We start from the raw sequence: 9,578 nt of genomic DNA, 5'->3' as shown, positions 1-9,578 counted from the left end.
ACCTAGCAATGTCCCTGCCTGGGGGGGATTGTTGGTGGTGTATTTGACTAGAAGAACATGATAGGAAGCAAATCCCAATTCTCTTTTAGGCAGTGCTTTTTTTTTCTCTAGAAAAAGACATGTCAGTGCTCTCCATGAAGCGGTTACAGGAGGTGCCACACTTTTTAACAACAAAAAGGAAAGAGGTGCTGGTACTGTGCACCTTTGAGAATCCCCGGGGGTGAGGGCGGAAAGGCCCTGTTTTTAGGCATCATTAACTCTAGGTCCCTCCAGATTTCCTTTTTATAGCATATCCATGAAAATTTGTGTTCATGGAACTACAGAGGATTCTTATGGGATCCCATTTCCAATGCTTTTGCCCCCTGCACAAGGCAGCCAGTGCCTAGCTTGCAACTTTCTGCCGAAATGCTGGAACTTTTCATGTCACAGGCTTATTCCTGTCCTGTTTCTGTTGTGCTGTAGCCCCTCCAGATGACAACAACGTTGTAGTAGTGGAGAAGCATTGCTGACTGAACCCACCACTAACACACGGTTATTGCGTTGAGAACTGTGACATTAACATATGAGAGTGCTGGAGGGGAAATAGTTAAACAGGTTACCCAATCAGGACCCAGGGGGTGGAGTCAGAGGGACTATAAAACCAGCTCTGGGAGGGGCGAAGGGAGGAGTTTGTTGGGAGTTAGGTGGTTGGTTGGAGTGGGAGTGAATTGAGATAGAGTCTCTGGGTAGGTTTATCTGAAGAAGTGTGCATGCACACGAAAGCTCATACCAAGAACTAACTTAGTTGGTCTTTAAGGTGCTACTGGAAGGAATTTTTTTTGTTTTGACTATGGCAGACCAACACGGCTACCTATCTGTAACTGTGGGTAGGTGGAGTTAGTGTAGCAAAATAAGCTGAGTCAGGAATAGCTAGGGGCTAGGAAAACAAGTGGATTCATCATGCAAAAGGCTGGGCTGGATGAATCCCTAGCCGGAATTAAAATTGCCAGTAGAAATATCAACAACCTCAGATATGCAGATGACACAACATTGATGGCAGAACGTGAGGAGGAATTAAAGAACCTTTTAATGAGGCTGAAAGAGGAGAGCACAAAATATGGTTTGAAGCTCAACATAAAAAAAAAAAGAAGATAATGGCCACTGGGCCCATCACCTCCTGGCAAATAGAAGGGGAAGAAATGGAGGCAGTGAGAGATTTTACTTTCTTGGCCTCCATGATCCCTGCAGATGGTGACAGCAGCCACAAAATTAAAAGATGCCTGCTTCTTGGGAGAAAAGCAATGACAAACCTAGACAGCATCTTAAAAAGTAGAGACATCACCTTGCCAACAAAGGTCCGTATACTTAAAGCTATGGTTTTCCCAGTAGCGATGTATGGAAGTGACAGCTGGACCATAAAGAAGGCTGATCGCCAAAGAATTGATGCTTTTGAATTATGGTGCTGGAGGAGACTCTTGAGAGTCCCATGGACTGCACGACTAAACAACAACAACAAGGAAGACAAGTAAATATCTGAGAGGTGGTTTAGTGAGTGCAAGCAGGTAGCGGAAGTTATAGATCTGGATAGGCACCCCATGATTGTAATTGACCAATACCGTTTATGAAACCACATGCTTGTTAAACTGCAATAAATAAAATAAAGTTATGTTCCAATTTAAGCCTGACTGGACTCAGTATTGTACCAGGTAGGGCCTGGGTGGTGGCAGCAAGAAGTAAAGTGATGGCACAGGGATCAATAGACGGTGAAACGTCCAGGGACCCTGTGTGATAGCCACAAGAACATGCTGCAGAATACACCTGCAATAAAACACCAGTCTGGAGGGTCTCTGTGGACGGCGTTAATTTTTGGATAACTTGTTATTTTAGGACATGGTGGCGTAGGATACAGTACTTTTCAAGAGTTGGCTTGCACATATAGAGCCTGGCGTAGTAGGGACTAAGAGACGGAGCCATGAACCAGGAAGTCTGCCCTAGCTGGAATCTCTGTGAACACGCTGTACTTTAAGTAAGCCCTTAAGCAAGCCGTTCCCACTAAGCCTCAGGTCCCTGCACGCGCACGCGCGCGCACGCGCGCACACACACACAAACACACAGAGTTATAGAACCACTTGTTTAGTAGATGACATGAAATATAGGTAGCACTTCACTCTCCGATGGCATTACACAACCGCACTTGATTTAAACTTTCTAAATAGCGTCCAGGCGGAATTTGCGGAAATCATTAAAATGTCTGGGGAAGCCAGGGCATATGACAACCCAAGTCGGAAGTGTTTATTTTATTTTTTCACGAATCTCCTAAAAAATAGCTCCAAAACTTCAAAAACAAAAATATGGCTCAACAGCTTTTGTGCATGGATGTTCACTTTTTGAAATACGGCAACCCTTGGTTGTAAAGAATGTTTGGGTTTGACTGCAGCAAAAAAAACCCAATGCGTACAAAACACTTGTCCATGCGTCAGAGTTCTGTTCTTTATTCATTTCTGTGCATAGCACCACCTTGTGGCCACCCAGTCACATAGCTTTGTGGTGTTACACCGCTTTATGGTATGTGTGTGTGCTTGGGAGGGGATTTTGTGTCTTCCCATGTCCTTTACTCAGATCCCAGGCTTTCCTTTTCCTCCACGGTTTTGTAAACCTTGCAGATGGCCATCATCTCTCATTATTCGAGCCTTGGAAAGTGCTGCTCAGGATGTTGGATTTCTTTTTGATAGGTATATACGCCCAGAGCTTTGCCTTCTCTGCAAAGCAAACTCTGAGGGCTCTTAACCGTTCTTGTTTAGGAATAGTGTTTGAATAAATATCGCCACTTAGCAGCTGTTTGTGTCTGTGGTTCAACTGTCCCCCAGCTGTGTGAGAAGGCAAAGCATTAGGAATGTTAATCCTTTCAAAACATCTTGTCAGCAAGAAGAATGTGCCTTTTCATGTAAGCATTGCAGCAAATTTGTCTGGTATTTATGAGGGGCTGGAGACTTTCCCAAACAAAAACCTTGGCCTTTCAGAAACTTTAGGCCAGACGGGAACCTAATTCTCACACCTCCAGCATCACAAGCAAGCTGGCAGTGTGTAAATCAGCTCCTTCTGTGGCAACTATTCTTTCTGTTGGATTGCGGGACGGAACCTACGATTAGTTTTCTAAGAATTCTTCGGCGAAAAATATGAGCAGAAGTCTTTTTCTCAATGCTGTACCATTTGAATGCAGCTTTTAAGATTTTGAGAAACTGTTTTAAAATGATTACCGGATGTAATTCTGAATTTGCCCTCTCCCTTGCGTGAAAAATGAAAAGAAAGGTGTCTGTTCAAAGCACCTGCCAAACTAGGGTAGGAATCTGAGATGTCAGAAATTTGGGCTGGATTGTATGTACACTTAGGACATTTCCAGACTGCCGTTGTTTTCAGGTAGGGTTCGGTCACATCCTTGGAAATTTAGGTTGTGCAATTACAGTGGTACCTCGGGTTACAGACACTTCAGGTTACAGACTCTGCTAACCCAGAAATAGTACTTCGGGTTAAGAACTTTGCTTCAGGATGAGGAAAGCAGCGGGAGGCCCCATTAGCTAAAGTGGTACCTCAGGTTAAGAACAGTTTCAGGTTAAGAATGGACCTCCAGAACGAATTAAGTTCTTAACCCGAGGTACCACTGTATAGTTGTTTAGGTGCTGCTGTACAACAAACTGACCTCCCCTTCTTCAACAACAGGGAAATGTACTGGAAAGTGTGGGATAATGCTTTCTTTGATGCAACAGTCATGTCTCTTCCCCCTAAACAAATCAGAATGGATTCTCATTAAATAGCCAACATTGTCTAATCTTCCTGCAAACAAATAAGGATGAATGCTCAATAAGCAGGTCATTTGGAGGCGCTTAGATCTCAGAATTACTGCCACGGGGTTCTGTGAGCGCACTGTACCCCTTACTAGGCTACAATTTCCACCATCCTTAACAAACTACAGCTCCCGTGATTCTTTGAAAGCCATGTGCTTTAAATGTTGGTGCGTACTCAGGCCTAGTCTTTGGCTGTGTGCACACCTCCATTTACTAGTGTAAACACTGGTTTCAGGGTGACCTGCATGCAATTAGCCACAGTCCATACCTGTTGTGCATTTTTGTGTGTGGTCCCAACAAGGGAGGTACAGAAGGTGGCAACATGAAAAAGGACCTTTTAAGTGGTGGCTCCCCATTTATGGAATACTCTCCCCAGGCCTGATTTTATTTCACCAGGCCTTCAGCCATTAGTTTGGGAGGCACTTAGGTATGTGTATGAAATATACTCGGAGTCGCAAAGGGATTTCATGCTCTTTATTTAGCTCATAGTGGTGAGGAGGAATGAATGAATGTCCCCTCAAATTATCTGCTATACCGTATATACATTATTTACACAATGGGCTGCACATGAATAGTTAATTCCGGAATTCTACTGTAAGCCAATCAGGTTGTGGATTCACTTCTATCTGGTGCATGATTGGGTGGTTCCTGCCAACCAATCATACTGCTGCATTGTTCTAGGACCAATCAGACTGCTGCATTCTGAATCCTTTTGTTCTAGGACCAATCAGACTGCTGCATTTTGGATCCTATTATTCTAGGACCAATCAGACTGCTGCAGTTTGGATCCTATTCAACTCAGTACATAACAGTGTATGAGCTCTATTTTGAGCTCATCCATTTATGCAGGGGTGACTAGCCCTCAAACCAAACATGGCACCCTGGCCCTCTGAACTGGGCATGCTAGGCTGCTTTCAGGTATGGGGCAGGTAAGGTTGGTATTTCAAAGGAACAACTGGGAGCTTAAAACTCCCGGTTGTTCCTTGGAACCAGGAAGGCACGTTCCTTTCTGCCTATCAGCTGATGAAAGGATTGGACCATGTCTTCAATCCCCTCCCTGCTGAGCATCTCTTCAGACCACTGATATTTGAAGGGGAGATGCAGGGAGGAGTTGGGTGATGAAATACCTTTGTAAGCAGCCCTGTGGGGGAATGTTTTCAAAGGGAAGCATAATCTGACACAAGGTGATAAGACAGGCCAGCTTTGGATGACCAGGGTTGAGGGAGATAAATAAAGCTCTAGCCCTCTGGACAGAAAGGGTCCCTGATCTGGTTCTGTGGGTTGGATGTGTCCTTTTTCATATATATCCTTTTGGATCAGCTTTTTAGGTCCTTGTTTCATCGCTGCCCTTACGCATGGCTTTAAATTTCCTTGTTCCTCCATTTCTGTCCTTGAAAAGCGGTGAATGAATATAAAATACAGTGGACCTCGTTCCAGAGGTCCGTACTTAACCTGAAACTGTTCTTAACCTGAAGCACCACTTTAGCCAATGGGGCCTCCGGCTGCTGCTGCACCGCCAGAGCACAATTTCTGTTCTCATCCTGAAGCAAAGTTCTTAACCTGAAGCACTATTTCTGGGTTAGTGGAGTCTGTAACCTGAAGTGTATGTAACCTGAAGCGTATGTAACCCGAGGTACCACTGTAATGATAAACATTCTCCGAGTGCACCCATTTGGGCTGATGGGAGGAGCAGCTTCCAAGCTCCTCTGCTAGACACTTCCGGAAACAAGGCTCACACACAAAACCATCAGAGCTGCTGGACCTGAAGCACTAGCAACTGGGAGAGAGAGAGAGAGAGAGAGAGAGAGAGAGAGAGAGAGATATCCTTCAAACATCTGGAGGCTGGTCTGTTAGGGCGAACAAGACCCTCCCTATGAACCTCTGTCTGCCCTCAGCCAGTTCCCACCTGCCTATGTACATCCAGTCCACTAGGGGCACTGCCAGTCAGCTCCTCCTCCTTAGTCTCCTTGCAGAACTCAGCAGGGACCAAAAAGGGGCCAAGAGTAGAATTAGTTGGCTTCTGCCTGCCACTGGCTCTGGCTCCACCTACTCTTGGTCTTCCTACCTTCTGCCCCACCAGTCTCACTGGTTGCCAGCCAGCACAATGGGAAAGGGCGCTGCATTCACTGGGTGACAAGTGTTCTGGCCCAGCCCTGTATGAGTGATGGAGCTACAGATCTGATGCTTGAAAAATCGAGGGTGCGCTGTGTCTTAGTTTTCACCTTACATTTTGAATCAGCATACACATTTCAGCCAACAGTGACATTTCCATGTATGGAAGTGAGAGCTGGACCATAAAAAAGGCTGATTGCCGAAGAATTGATGCTTTTGGATTATGGTGCTGGAGGAGACTCTTGAGAGTCCCATGGACTGCAAGAAGATCAAACCTATCCATTCTGAAGGAAATCAGCCCTGAGTGCTCACTGGAAGGACAGATCGTGAAGCTGAGGCTCCAATACTTTGGCCACCTCATAAGAAGAGAAGACTCCCTGGAAAAGACCCTGATGTTGGGAAAGATGGAGGGCACAAGGAGAAGGGGATGACAGAGGATGAGATGGTTGGACAGTGTTCTCGAAGCTACGAACATGAGTTTGACCAAACTGTGGGAGGCAGTGGAAGACAGGAGTGCCTGGCGTGCAATGGTCCATGGGGTCACAAAGAGTCGGACTAAACAACAATAACAACAACATCCACCACTGTATAACTTCCATTTGTTGGGTTTTAACTCCCAGAATTTTCCTCCCTCCCCCATTTTTTCCCCTTTTGCTCTCTTTCATTGGTGCTTGTGTGCATCTGACATGGCCTCTCCTTGGCCAGGCGAACAGTTCCAGGGCCAGTTAACTGCATTTCCAGATGGTATTAACTGCTGGGACTGGAAGCGTTCACACAGTTTTTGCCCGTAGTGGGGATATCCCTAAGAAAAAGAAAGAAAGAAATTCCTCCCTTTCTCCTGGGAAACTTCCTGCAGTCGGGCACACAGCCAGAAACTTGGGAAGCAGCTGTGTAGACAAGCCTGCAGAGCAGGGACGGCTAACCTTTCCTGGTGGCTTGAGGGCCACAATTACCTTGGGTGTGGCCACCCCACATTTTCTCTCTCACACATGCAGGATGCATGTGAACACACAGCACCCTTCCCACCCTAGATGATCCCTGCAGATCAACTGAGGGTGGATCCTACTGCCCCCTCCTTGCCTATCAAATCATTGATGACTGGGGAAAGGGATGTGAAATATGCTCAGAGTCGAGTGTGGATTTCATGCTCTTTATTCAGCTCATAGTAGTGAGGAATAGAAGTTCCCCCCAAATATCTGCTTTATATACATTATTTACACCATGAGCTGCACATGATTGGCTAATTCCGGGATTCTCCCGTGGGCCAATCAGGTTGCGGATTCACTTCCACCTGGAGCTGCATTGGGTGGCTCCTGCGGACCAATCATACTGCTGCATTGTTCTAGGACCATTCAGACTGCTGCATTCTGAATTCTATTGTTCTAGGACCAATCAGACTGCTGCCTTTTGGATCTCAGTACATAACAGGATGCTTTAGGGCATTGAGTAGAGAGGTTTAAATCTCTCTGCACAGCCTTGTGCCATGCCTACTTTAAATCCCCCCCAAGAGAACCCTTTCATTTTCCTAGTGTGGTTGAGTCACTGCTAGAATCTGAAGGTTGGCAGCAAAGCTTTTCTCATGTAAATTTCCCAATTAAAAATGAAATGTCAGAATATATTGCAAAGGCTGTGGATATTTAGATAGGTATTAGGCGGCAATCCTATATCCATTTATCTGGCAGAAAGCTCCATTAAGCTCCATGGGACACTGAAGATATACTGGTTTAACCGTCATTCCTTTGCCCAGAGAATCATGGGAATTAAAAAGAGTAAAGCCAGTTGTGTTGGTCCATGGAGGGTGGAAGGGTGGGTATAAAAAAAACACAGGCAGGCAGCATCTTAGGACCAGCCAAACTAGCAAGCAAGCATTTCAGTTCTTATGAGTTCTCCATCAGGCTGTATGTTAAAGCAGGAAGAGAACAGGCTTGATGTTAAAATACATGTTAAAGTCTGGTCAGTTTCAAAACAAGCTAACATTAAACCACATTATGAAGCTATCTTGTTAAACAAGCCAGTTTGTTATAAATCCACAACCCCTGGTTTGCACGCAGCAAGCCAAGCGTCATTGACAATTAAAAGAAAAACTGCTGAAATTATCATCCCTACAGTGTGGAAGATTTACTGTGATATGAGAATATGGCAATTATTTCCTCCTCCTCCTCTAGTCCTGCTAAACCCTGGTTTAATGTGACATGAGAATACAGCCACCCTCTCTCTCTTCTGTTCCTGTAGCTCTGCCTCTTCGTATTTGATTATTTTTTAAAAAAAATATCAAGCAAATGTTCTGATACTTTTTCAATCAGGCTTCAGTAAAGCTGTGACTCACTGGTAGGTTCAAGTCCACTGGCTGAAGAGCAACAATCTGTAAAATCTACATTTGTTTTGTGTTGTGTTGGTTTCCCTAAAAGTGACTGGCAGTTAATGTAAAAGAATGAAAGCTTGTCTTCTGATAAAGGGATTTGTCTCACTCAGACGCATACTGGTAATGAAGCTCTTTGGGTTCACGCCAACATTTTGACATGGATGCAAAAGAGAAAAACTACTTTTGCCATTCCAGTGGTATCAGCAGGTTGCAATTTATTGTGCCAGTGTTCAGAGGCCTACGAATGTCATGTTGAAAAGCATAGGAGTATTGACCCAGTACAAACCTAGACAGCATCTTTAAAAGCAAAAACATTACCTTGCTAACAAACGTCTGTATAGTTAAAGCTATTGTTTTCCCAGTAGTGATGTATGGAAGTGAGACCTGGACCATAAAGAAGGCTGATCGCCGAAGAATTGATGCTTTTGAATTATGGTGCTGGAGGAGACTCTTGAGAGTCCCATGGACTGCAAGAAGATCAAACCTCTTAAGGAAATCAGCCCTGAGTGCTCACTGGAAGGACAGATCCTGAAGCTGAGGCTCCAATACTTTGGCCACCTCATGAGAAGAGAAGACTCCCTGGAAAAAGACCCTGATGTTGGGAAAGATGGAGGGCACAAGGAGAAGGAGACGACAGAAGACGAGATGGTTGGACAGTGTTCTCGAAGCTACAAACTTGAGTCTGACCAAACTGCGGGAGGCAGTGGAAGACAGGAGTGCCTGGCGTGCTCTGGTCCATGGGGTCATGAAGAGTCGGACACGACTAAACGACTAATCAAGAACAAATTGACCCAGTACAGAAAGTACATAGGTCAGAAGGCAGAGGCTGGAAAAGCTCTTTCTTACTTCCTCTTTCAAGGCTCAGATTAATTCTACTGGATCGGACATTGACCCAGATCTTTTGGGAAAGTGAAAGGTTCACACACTTCCTTCTTTTGTCTCTGTTTCAGGGAGGTGGTGGTGATGGTGGGAATGGTTTGGGGAAGAGAGACAGAAGTGACCAGAAGGGGTGGTGCCAACAGCAGCTGGTCAGAAATCCACACATGCCCATGGGCCTAAGAAAGTTGGTGACTCTGCCCCCCACCCCACATTGCTTCCCATTTATAATTTGCTTATTGCAACAACAATATCTCTAAACTGAAGGCACCAGCTAACCTCAGTTCTGAGAGCATGTCACTTCAAGGTTCCCAGTTTTACTACCACAGTGACTAATGAGAATATTGCAAAACTTAGATTGGTGCCAAACTTGCTGTTTTCGCTTGTTGGAAAATAAATAGCATGAC

Source organism: Podarcis gaigeae (assembly GCF_964106915.1).
Source record: "Podarcis gaigeae genome assembly, chromosome: 15".
NCBI classification, from domain to species: Eukaryota; Metazoa; Chordata; class Lepidosauria; order Squamata; family Lacertidae; genus Podarcis; species Podarcis gaigeae.
This window is presented reverse-complemented; position numbering follows the sequence as displayed.